At 42.5% G+C, this 12,425-nt stretch overlaps 1 protein-coding gene across 2 annotated transcripts in view; it reads left to right on the top strand.

Moving 5' to 3' along the window:
• The first annotated feature begins 11 nt into the window (after positions 1-11).
• Positions 12-12,425, top strand: part of LOC104912581 (phosphatidylinositol 4,5-bisphosphate 3-kinase catalytic subunit beta isoform-like) — a 39,927-nt gene continuing 27,513 nt past the window's right edge. For both annotated transcript variants that reach the window (XM_010716456.3, XM_019618974.2), the window contains exon 1: positions 12-29. The gene's annotated coding sequence lies outside the window, so the exon portion shown is untranslated. The remainder of the gene's footprint in view (positions 30-12,425) is intronic.

Below are 12,425 nucleotides of genomic sequence, written 5' to 3'. Positions count from 1 at the left end.
AGCGCTGTGGTTCCAGAGCTGCTGACCAGGTGAGAGCCGGCTTCGTGAGGCGCATCTTGCCGTTAGGAAGAGCCGCTCGTGAAGAAATAATGTATTTCAGCACTTGTGTCGAGGCGTCGGGGCGGTGCGTTGGAATGCAGGCTGCTGGGGAGCGCTGGGTCCGGAAATGTCAGCGGTGAGCTGAGGGCAGGGGCTGGAGCGGCAGCGCTCAGAGCTCCTCGCTTGGCCTCGGTGTGTACGCGTATCGCGGATCTCGGGGCTATCGAGGGCACTGTCCTATGGATTGACTTGGGAACGTGCTTAGCTGGGATTCCTGCTACCATTATAGACTTATTTCAAGTTATTAAAAAAGAACCGCCCCCGCGTATGGTCTTAAAATACTTTTGTTAGTGCCTATTTCAGCATCTGTTTTCCTGTAACAAAAATCACTTCCGTTAAGTCAAGTTTCACTTCCCTGGAATATCTGATGTCATAGACTTGCTGGTTCCCCAATTGTCCGTGGAACTTTGGCAGAACTCCACATTCTGGTGTAGGAATGGCTCCTGAACAAAAAATAATAAAAAATAATCTGTCTTTGTCTCCTGTGATGTAGCCATCAGGGAATGCATCGCATCTGTTCTCACTGCTTTAATGCCTTTAGCTTTCTGGGAAGCTGTGCTCACACTTAATGTGCGTGTAAAGAGTTGCACATTTTCTGTTATGCTGCCTGTGTCTGCAATACGCTCTGTTTGGCAAACGTGACTTTTTAAAAAACAAACTCCCATCAAAATACAAGCTGATGGAATGCTCCACGTGCTGGACAGGGACAGGAAAAATATGAGCTGCTTTACTTTCAGCTGGCGGTGGAAGAGTGTGCTGGTGCTTGGCTGCTCAGCTTGACAGCTGCCATGTACTCCAGAGAGCTCAGGCAGCTCGCTGCCTTCTCATGGATCCGGGGATGCATGTCGAAACTGCCCTGGGCTCTGTGCCTCTTATCACCAGGCAGCTTACCTGGACATGGCCCCATGTTGGTGAGCTGTTGTCATTTGACATTCCGTTTTATGTAGAGTCCGTGTTGCTGTTTAGGCTTTAGGTGGGTTTTCTGGCCTGTTGTGCTTGGTAGCAGCAGAGCGCAAGTTACTCGGTTAACTTTTTCACAACTGGCAGTTTTTGTGAAAGCAATGCAGGAGAGAGAGAACATGAAGTAAACAACATTTGTACAGGTACATAGGAAAGCTTGTTTGTTAATGAGTGTTTGTGTTCATGTTGATGTGCCCATAGCATTAATACCTGTGGTGTCAGAGTCTGCATCTCAAATCTCACTTTGTTTGCCTCAGATGTGAGGACCTGGAATCCAGAGGGAAGAGAAACGTCAGCGTTAGTGCACTGAGCTTTGCTTTGTGGCGGTGCTGATGGCCTTCACAGGGCTGCAGTGTGTTTTGCTGGGATAACTACGTCAGCTCTTGTGGCAAATACTGACTTACGTTAGAAGCAGAGATTTTAAAATTAATTTTAAGAATTCACAATGAAAAGCTGTAATTGCACAGTTCTGCTTTGTGACACAAGGTCTGTGCCTGCAGTCCGGGCTGACAGTGTGGCAGGGCTGCCAGCAGTCGCAGGCTGTGCAGTTACTGAGGCTGAGGCTCTGTGTTTGTGCAGCGCCTGAGGTGTCTGCTGCTTTGTGTGCAGCACTGACCCAACTGTTCTACAGGCTGTTGATTTTACATGAGTAAATCTTCATGTGTGAATTTTCGGTGGAAGTACATTCAGGAATGGGCCTCCATTTACGTGGGTTACAGTTGCAGGGTGAGGCCCCAGTGAGTAAACAGGCTGTGAGTGTGTTGTGAGCAGAATAATCAGATTTACTTGCTGGCTTCAGAGATAATAGAAACAATAATAAAACTGACGATGTCAAAAAAGCTTCCTCTGACAAGGCATGAGATGGGAGCAGTTGCAGCACCTCCCATGGATTTGTTTGCTCTGTTTATTGGTTTGGCAGCTCTAGGTAGCCCAAGTTTCGTTGCAGCGTGCTGCAGGATGTGGCCACAGGGACTGCACCCAGACAGGGCTGTCCTTGGTAAGGTGTCTGCTACTCTGCTTTGTGGCTTTGGCTGAGACAGAATGCCCCAAATGTTTTTCAGTTGCTTTGTTTATTTAAAAGTTTGGGGGCAGATGTGATAATTTTGTTGTTTGTTTGTTTTTAAGTTTGGAATTAATCAAAATTACTATTTTGACTTTGAGACAGTCTACATATATGGAAATACTTTATTTACTTTAAAAAGAGCATCAAAATGAGTACTGTAGTTACTGTCTTAATGCAAAACTTACATGATATAAACTTCAGTACTTTGCTTCTTTCAGAACTATTAAATGCATGCTTTTGATAAGCAGTGTTGGTTTTTAATGTTCTCCGTGAAACTGAACTACAAAAAGTTATATATCTTGGTATGATTTGCAGTAGTAACTCCTCTAATTTTTTACATAAGTGTTGTGAATTCTGCATCAAGCTATCCTAAAAGAGATTCCATCACAGATAGCAGCATCCAGTTTTATGCTTGTGCAATTTAGTCTACACGTTGCTGTAACGCTGAACTGTTTTACTTCTGAAGTTCAGTTGCTAAATGATCCCAGATTTTTTACTTCTTCACATTTATTTCTTTTTTTTATTGTTAACAGAAACATCTGAGCAAGTGAGGTCTGGTGCCTTGGGGCACGGGTGGAGTGAGATAGAAATGGGTGAAATAGATCTGCCTCTGAAAATGAGGACCTTCCCAAGAGGTCTTGAAGAATGATGAATACTGCTCGTAGAATAGCTGTATAAATACACTTGCCTGCAGAAACTGTGACTGAATGGTACGGATATGTCCTATAGTGGAAAAAGAATTTGTGTTGTGGATTTCATTTTTGTGTCTGTATGTGATGGTAAATTGCATGAATTTACTTGTAAGAGGCGGAGGTGAGAAGCCTGTGATTTCTGATTTCTTTTTATGTGTCTTACAAGTAATAAGTGCATTTATTACAAAGGTTATTTGTAATTAACAGTGCAGGTTGGTGCTGGGTCTGATCTCATTCACCATCTTTGTCAGTGACTTGGATAGAGGGATAGAGACCGCCCTCAGCAGGTTTGCTGATGATGTAAAGCTGGGAGGAGTGGCAGGCACACCTGAAGGCTGTGCTGTCACTCAACAAAACCTGGACAGACAGGAGAGCTGGACAGGGAGGAACCTGATGAGGTTTAACAAGTGTCCTTAGTGTCCTTTTGGAAAAGGAGTTTTGGGATATACCAAAGTTTTAGAGTGAATATTCTAAACTTCTTTTCCCGGTGTTCTTCTGAGGCTTTTGTTCCCTTTCGTCTTGTGTCCAATGTAGGAAACAGAGATTTTTGTCCACATCTTAAAATTTTTCATCAATTCCAAATTAATTAATGAGGAGTCCACTGGGACCTCAACGTTTGCCCTTCTTTGGATCATTGTTGTACTCCCCTTGCCCCCAGCCCGTGCGCTGACTGGAGTTAGAAGTGTGTGGGGATGCTAAGATGGGTTCAAGTATGCAGGTCTTGAGGTTGGATGAAATGGTGGCATGTGCGTGGGAGCTGAGCTAGGTGGTAGAGGTGGAGAAATACATTTATGGAAGATGTGAGAGCATCTGCTTTTAGGGATGTTGTCAGTTAATAGGAATTAATAAGAATATTAGCATCTCTTTGGTTTTATTATGCAGTATTGTTATGAAGCATTTGTCATTTTTCAGTGGTTTTGAAGGTCTGTTTGAGTATTCAGAAAGCATATGTAAACAGAGAAATGGTGTATTTCAGAAATAAACGTAGGAATTGTCTGCTGGACAGCAAAGCTTTTCTGCTGAAAGTGCAATAGCTGCTTTCTGTAAGATGGATTTGATGTTTTCAGAGGCTCACAGCACTGCTCTCAGATGGTTTTATGAGACGTTTAATTTACCTGTTTCTCACTAAGATGCTCTGGAAGGTATGTAGGTAGGATTGGCTGAGTGATAAGCAGGAGTCCTTGGGCAGAGAAGTACTTAGTGTGATAGACAGACATATTCAGGTTTGAATATAGAAGCTTCACAAATCTCGTGTGCACCCTCCTGACGTTGGGACCGAGCCATGATGTAAGGAGGTGAAGCATCTGCAGAGCTGTTCAAAGCTGTTTACTCTTAGGAGTGATTTCAGTGTGAAGGGCACATGTCTGGGTGTGGAGGAGAGCTGTGTGGTAGGTACTTGAGGAGTGTATTTGGGAATTGGTGTGATAAGTGCTGACTGGAAGGCAGTGAGCAGTAATTGTGAACCCACTTGAGTGAGAAAAGGCATTCTTAGTTTGGCAGATTGTCAGCAGCAAGTGACACAAAGCTCTTGCTAGGAAAAAAAAAAAAAGAAGAAGAAAGAAACTTTACTTTCTGGTTTGTAACAACAGAAGTGAGAAAAGATGATCACCCCTTTGCAGGGTGATATTGTTCAGCTTCTTTGAAATATCCCTGTCTAGAGGCACAGAGTGCCTTTGACAAAAGTCCTTTTGTATGTTATTCCAAATAATAACTAAAACCCCCCACAACTTTCTGTTATACTGATAGGCTGCCTCCATCTATGTAACTGACATTTCTTCACTTATTTTTATTATGTTGATACAGTTTCAGATAAAACTTGGTAATATCACAAAATCTCAAATGATGTTTAAAGATAAGGGGATACCACTTCTAAATAGGTTTTAAAAAATGTGTGGAATGTGGTGAGTGTTCATCCTAGACCAGTTGTGCTTCCTGGCACTTCAGAAGTACTGATTATGCCTACTGGTTGTGTTAGTCATATTCTAAAATAACTTTTCAATTAAAAATGTTTTTTATGTTTGAATTAGATGACATAGGTATGTTGAAAATTCTGCGAAGCTCAAGATAATGATCTATGTGCTTTATCTGAGCAATATCAGAATATATGTATTTTACTGACTCGTTGCCTTAAGTATCGGGGTACCAGTTTTAAATACTGAATGTGATTCTGCAGAGCTTGTTAGACTTCAGCTGATCCAAGTACACAAAAATCCACTATTTGGCTGACTTCTACCTCTCCTAAAATTTCAAATCTAGTGCACTGCTTTTCCCACGCCGTTATCTTAACTTCCTTTTCAACTTCCTTTTTCTGTTTTGATAGTAGTTTCTACTTTGGGCGCTGTGTATGAAGAGGCAAAGCACCAAGCATAGCAGACAGGTGCTGTACAAAAAAAGGTTATTTGTAATTAACAGTGCAGGTTGGTGCTGGGTCTGATCTCATTCACCATCTTTGTCAGTGACTTGGATAGAGGGATAGAGACCGCCCTCAGCAGGTTTGCTGATGATGTAAAGCTGGGAGGAGTGGCAGGCACACCTGAAGGCTGTGCTGTCACTCAACAAAACCTGGACAGACAGGAGAGCTGGACAGGGAGGAACCTGATGAGATTTAACAAGAGCAAGGGTAGGATCCTGCACTGAGGAGGAATATCTGCATACATCAGTACAGGTCAGGGGCTGAGCTGCTGGAGAGCAGCTCTGCAGAGAAGGGCCTGGGGGTCCTGGTGGAAAACAGATTGGCCATGAGGCAGCAGTGTGCCCTTGTGGCCATGAAGGGGATCTACTGGAAGAAGTCTAGTGGAGGGCCACAAGCATGATTAAGGGCCTGGAGCATCTCCCATATGACGAAAGACAGAGTGACCTGGGTCTGTTCAGCCTGGGGAAAAGAAGACTCAGATGGGATCTGATTAATGTTTATAAATAACTAAAAGGAGGTGAGAGGCAAATAGATGAGACCAGGCTCTTCTCAGTGGTATGAAGTGACAGGATAAGAGCAATGGCCTAAAACTTGAGCATAGGAAGTTCCATACTAGCATACGGAAGAACTTCTTTACAGTAAGGGCAGCAGCTGGAACAGGTTGCCTGGAAAGAATGTGGAGTCTCCTTATCTGGAGATGTTCAGGACCCAGCTGGATGCCGAGCTGTGTGGCCTGGTTTAGGCTCCCTGTAGGGTACCTGCTGTAGCAGGGGGTTGGACTCGATCTCTTGAGGTCCCTTCAAACTCCTGCGATTCCATCATTTGACAGAAATGAGTTCCTAATGAAAACCAACATTTACAGGAATGTGAAAACAAAACTAGTTGTCGTGTTAAGACCACAATCAAGCTTTTGCTTTATCATTGCTCATCTGAATTTGTAATAGTTTTATCCAGATCTGCATCACCTGTGTAGCTTTTGAAATTGAATCCATATATTGGGTGCTTTCATATTTTCTGTTACTGCAAAAACACTGAATTCCAAGTCATATCCACCATAAAATGACAGAGTTGCTCTTTGCCATAAAATGGCAGAAGACTTTATCTCTTTCTTCTTTTTAAGTAAGGAACTTCAGTCTCTGTAATTTTTCCTTTACTCCATTTTGTTTAATGTTGAAGCTTCCATGTTAATTCTCCTGGGTGACAAATGCTGTGGGTAAAGCACTGGCTGGGGACCTGCCGTAATTAGGTTCTGTTTCTAAGTATGTCACACGGCTGCTGCTGGAGCTTGGAGAAGTTCAGTTATCGCTGTGTGTTCTCATCAGGGCACTGGGGATGGGGCTGTTTCTTCCCTTTCTTTGGTGTCTTTGCTTAATAAAATTTTATTGCATTTAAGTCCTTGAAGATAGGTATTATCTGCAATCGCGGACCTGGAAGCACTTGAGATGCTACTATGAGTGCAAACAGCTAATTGAAAATTACTTTGCTGCTGCTAAGGCAGTTGAAATGTATAGCAGAGAAACATTATGTGCTTTGAATTACAATGGAAAAGCTGTAGATATATTTTTATGTGGCCTCAGTTAGTAAAACAACCACATGTACATCACCCCATATGATGAGCTGTGCCAGCTGATGCACAGCCTGATTTGCCTGCTCTCCTTGAAAATGCTTTTGGTGAAAGAAAATCTCCCTTCTTGTATTAGAAAAATATTTTTTTTACAGGAGGAATTATTTGTAAAAAGGAGGTCTATGCAGACTGTAGTACAGCAGCTGGACTCTTTTTAAAGCATGATATTAAAAGATAGAATATTTATTGTTGTAAAGGGAAAAGAAATGTGAGCGATAACCCCCCCCTCCCCCTTCTATTTATATCCATTTCCTCTGTTATTACTTTTCCAGTGGACTTCTAGTAGACGTGAGGAAGGCAAAGCACTTATGGCCTTTGTTTCTCACTGCAGCACATCGCTGTAGTGTGCCTTTGCTATGTTCTTTTTAAGGTGGTTCTTTTTTTTTCTTTTAGGCCGATACTCTAGAGGGTGGTGAAAATGAAATGAAATAAGGATCTCAAAGCCAGACCTAATATAAACCAATATTACGATGCTGCTTCATTTATCTAATGGACATTGTTGACCTGGAACGTCACTTGATGCTTCTGCTACGTTTTAACTGTTTGTGGAGTAATAAAGAGATGTACATAATTACAGTCTTCCTGAAAACTGGGTGGTCTTCAGAAATCAGAGCATTCCTGACGCTTTGAGTCCACGCCTCTGTGTTCAGTGATGAATGGGTTTGGTTTACTCCAAGAAAGACTTCTTGGGATGCAGCAGCAAATGAGATGGTGTAAGCGTTGTGTGATTTTCTGCTTTCTGTGATGTGCTTTGCTCCCTCCGATGTACTTATGAGAAATAAGGCTGGGTTGTGGGGGACTTCCATGTTTGCTTTCTGATTTGTCACAGGCGAGAACTTGAAAGGAAAGGAGTTAAGGGAAATGTTGTTCTGGTCTTTTCTTAAGACTTGTACCAAGAGCAAGTTTTCGTTACCGTGTGGTGGTGCCACTTTTATTATAGTGGAACCATTATACTCCTCCACACCTTGCCTGTGGGAGCAGCACTCAGCATTTGCTTTCAGTCCAGCCCTCCTCGGGCTCCTCTTCAGCCTTGTGGTTTTGGAGCTGTTATATAGAAATTTAAGAATGCTGTCTTTTATTCTTTCCACCTTGCTCTTTGTGGTTCATCTCAGCATCAGGAATTACTTTGCAATTGGATCGTATTGAATACAGAATTGTTCTTGACCTGGTTAGTGCTGTTTATCCAACAGTACCTACGGTTGTAATTCACCTGTGGTGGAGCCCTGCCAAGCAGGTCGCTCTCTTTGCAAAGGATTCCCCGAGTGCTTCTGCTCTGTGCCAGTGTTTCCTTCATGCAGAGTCAGAGCTGCTCAGCTCTCTGTGCAGATGCACAGGCCATGCACTGAAGGGCATGCTTTTTCTGTGGTGAGAAGTAGGTCTGTAGGAAAAGGTCATGCTTTGAACTACTGAAACTTCATTAATGAAGGAATCTGAAAAATGCTGTGTAGTATGTATTACAGTGCTGAGCCTTGCAACTGATGAAAATGAAGGGTTTTTGCTTTCTTTTCGTACCAAATATTTTGTAATTCTTGGTAACATAGCTACAAACAGTGGAAAACGTTATCACTGTTTTCAAAAGTGACTTTCTGACCCCAATCTAGGTTTGAACTGTTGACTTGATAAGAGAAGGGTTGTTTTGGTCTTCACTTGCTTCTAGACTTCTCACATTTGGGGCCCTTTGATAATATCTTACTATGTAACCTCATGCTCAAGTTGTTAGATTTCTTTTTCTGAAATAAAATAGGAAACAAACAACCCCCTGTGAGCAGAGCCAGGCATCAGCATGCTTGTGGTGGTGTTCTTCCTGTGTTTGGTACTTCAGAACTTTCAGAAACAAACCCAACCCATTAATTAATATTAGGGGAAGAGCAGAGTTACTGTTCTGTTATGTTTTAAACTAAGTTGGTGATTCTATTTGTCAGCTCTAAGACATAGAGGTCTTTGGTAGTCACACGCTCTTAATGTTAGAGAATGGATGTAGCAGTTGATTGAGATTAGATCTTTTATGGAAATAGGTTTTGAGAGGCAGCCTGTGAATATATCCTGCATTGCAAAAACACAGTTAATGGGAGGGATAAAGGAACCTGCTGTAAACAAAGATAGCAATGCAAAGGTTTGTATTAGAGCCTCTAAAAGTGATTGTCTTAATTTGTCTTAGAAAATTGGATCTCAGGGTCACTCACAGATTCATTTCATGTTGTAGATTGTTCATTGATTGCCACTGTATGAACCCATCTTAAATTCATTCATAAAGAAGAGAAGGAAAAGGGAGATCATAAAGCTGCTATCATTTCCAAGAGAAAATGGAAGAACTAAACCAGAAACTGAAACTTGTTTTCCGGCATGCTGTTGTTTTCTGTTCAGTTCTGCCAGTGCTCCCCCTCTCATTTAAGTGCCTGTGGGTTTGCTGGTGAGCAGTGCTGAACGGGAACATGGCTGTCCTCGCTCTCCTCAGCCCCTGCTCATCCTGCTCCCAGGTTCCTCTTTCAGTTCTGTAGCACAGCTGAGGTTCTTGGAGTATTTCTGTGCGTACACTGAGAACCAAGTCTGTGTATTCTGGCATGTAATGTGCAACTCCTTTGCTGCTCTGAGTTTGGCACCAGAGTACGAGACAGGTAAAGTCTCTCCACCTGAAAGAGGAGTGAGTGAGGAGCAAGAGCAAACGGAAACACACAGCAGTTCATTAACCATTAGAGCTTTGTAGATTTGCTTTCGAGTGCTGGAGGTAGCTGAAGGTAAAATGCATTTGTTGGAATTTTTCCTCCTTCATCACAACAAGTATTGTTAGTGATGACTTTTAGTTCAGGTAATACTCACTGCATATGTTAGTGGTGAAATAATCACTGTTGATATATATCACGGAGTAATATATGGAATTAAGCAGCAGCTTGGACTGCTGCAGGATGTCTTTGAAGTACATTTAATTTGACTGCTGTGTTAGTTCAAAATCTGTTGCAATCCACCCTTTGGAGGTTGTTTTAGTCATAAAGAACAAAGCCCTTAAAGCTGGCACTGGGAGCAAAGTGGAAGTAGCTTCACAAAATGCTTCATAACAATCAGCTACTGAAACATGCATTGTTTAGCCTCACTATTTAACTCTGCTAATGGGCTCTCGTTTATATAAAATTAAGTATGCACACTTTAAAAGGGGGGATTTGGGAAGTAAACAGCAGTAAATTTGCATGGCTTCACCATATTAGGCATTTACCAGTGGAACTGGGAAATGAAACTGGTGTCTGCAAGTACTGAAGAAAACAGGCTGCATGGAGAAGATCACAGGAAACAGCAACCAAGAGTTGTCCTTCTCTTAGTGTTTTCAAGTAGCTAACTTACTGCCACAAGATCTTTGCAGAGCCAAGGTGAGGGCTCCGTCCTTAGTTTCTCTGTGTAAAATGCAAATAAATATTTGTTGATTTGGTTGGGAGCACTGAGATTTGTTTTGGAGTGCTTCTGCATCTATGAGACAGCAGTGAGAAGAAAATGCATTACCACATCCAAGGCCACATCCAAAATTGTGACAAAATGCTTTGTCAGAGCATCTTCAAGGTGTTTCAAAGAGTTTGAGACAGAGGGAATGTCTGAATTCAGAATGGCCTTCAATTCATTAAATGAATATAAGATTTCTTTATCAAAAAACAGTGATGGGGAGGTAATGTTGCTCCTTAACAACTCCAGTTGAGCTGGTGTTTCGTGCTATACCAAATAACTAACTTCAAAAGTAGGTTTTAGAACAAAGTGTGGGCCATAATTGTGCTATGGTATGGCACCAAAAGAACCAGTACTTCACTCAGGTCTCACATGTACAGGAATTGCTGTGCTGCAGACCCTGTCCCAGGGGTTTCTGTTTATAAACAGCGATTTTCTATTCTCAAATACTGCTTTAGAGTAATGAAAATCCATGCGAGATCAACCTTTTTTCTGGCATTCAACCTACGCGCATGTACTGAAAGACAGAGTTTTGCAGTGTGAGCACTCAGGGTGCTCAGTGACTGCAGACCGGTGGTTGGCAGCTCATGAGCTGTTGCAGACACCTCTGTTTATGTGCTGGGGAATTGCACGGGGTGATGGATCCTTCTGCCTCTGCCTGCACTGCTCCCCAGCAGTTCAGCTAGCTGGGCCTCCAGCCTTGGAGCCTCACATTGCAGCATGTGCAGGTATGGATTTATTGAAAGAGGGGCACTGCTGGTGTGATTGCAGAGACTGCAGCTTCCAACTCTTCGCTTCCATACAGCAGATACAGAGAACTGGAGTGAAATACAGCACCACTTGGGGATGTTAGTGGGTGATGGCTCTGACAGGAGGTAGAAGAGCTTGCATGTATGTACAAATGGATCTGTTCAATCCAAACGACTTGTTCTTTGTCACCAACTTTGCAGCTACAGAAACAACCAGCTGAGTAATCACTTGTGCTTTAATCTGGTCTGGACGTGGAAATGAGCTGGAAAATGTTACTCAGTTGACTCTGTTTATGAATTAATATAAAGCAAATCTAAGCGCTTGTTTGTGAGTCATCAGAAATCAAAAGAACATTGCTGTTTTTATTTAATGGTCGTGTGCAGCCTAGAACATTGTGATTTGAGCTGCTGAGCACCCTCACATCTGACACACTCATGCCTGGAATCTCTCCAAGGATGCTGTTATCAACACCATCCAGCTCCCTCCAACACTGAGTGTGTCTGCAGGGTCTCCCCCTCGCACAGAGACTGTGCTAATCTTGATTTCTATGTGCTGCTCTCAGATTCAGAGGATGGTAGATTGGCCAACAGAGAGAGAGGGAAAAACTCTGTATCTGCCAGAGTCTTTTTTTGTTAAGCTTCATTAACAGTGAGGTGTTCCACTTCTGCTTTGCCCAGAGGCATTTCGTTTCAAGGTGGCAGAGCAGAAGAGAAACACTTGAATCATTCTTGGAATTTTTTTTTTTAAGTGATTGGATTTTTGTTTGTTTGTTTGCTTGTCTTGTTTGTTGATCCTAAATTGCCATTTGAAAGTTGCTGTCCTTTTCTCCTTTAGCTGAACGCCTTTCATTGCTCAGTGCCAATAAGAACTCTGAGTCTTTTGATTGTTTTATTGTCTTTATTGGAAGGACTGAAGATCGTCCTTCCATCTTGTCTAGTTCTAAACCAGCGCCATCGAGATGGATCACCTTACACAGTTTGGATACCAAAGGGAATTTCACAGTGGTGAGCCATAGCATGCTGAGGCTGTGAGTAAAGTGAACGTGGGGCTGCTTCTAAGGCTGAGTCACAGCTGCTGGGTACAGAGCTCTGCTCTGAACCACCCCCTGGAGAAACAGAACCGTGATAGCTGGTTCTGCTTCATGAAGACAGGTAACTGAATTTAGCTTCAGATCACATTGCTAGTGTTATGCGTTTAACTTAAAGAGGAACAGTGCCCCACATTTTTTAAAGTTACTCATGAAAATGCTTTGTGGTCTTTGTTTTGTCCATATTAAGAAAAGCAAAATAGATCAGGGCTGTAATTGACCTGTAGTTCTGACACAGCTCTCTTATGCAACTCATTTGGCTTAGACCTTGGTATCCTGTAGTTTTTGTCTCTGCTTGTTTTATTTGGTGT

The sequence above is a fragment of the Meleagris gallopavo genome, chromosome 11 (assembly GCF_000146605.3).
Source record: "Meleagris gallopavo isolate NT-WF06-2002-E0010 breed Aviagen turkey brand Nicholas breeding stock chromosome 11, Turkey_5.1, whole genome shotgun sequence".
In the NCBI taxonomy this organism is placed as follows: Eukaryota; Metazoa; Chordata; class Aves; order Galliformes; family Phasianidae; genus Meleagris; species Meleagris gallopavo.
Note: the sequence above shows the minus strand (reverse complement) of the source record. Positions and strands in the feature narration are given on the sequence as shown.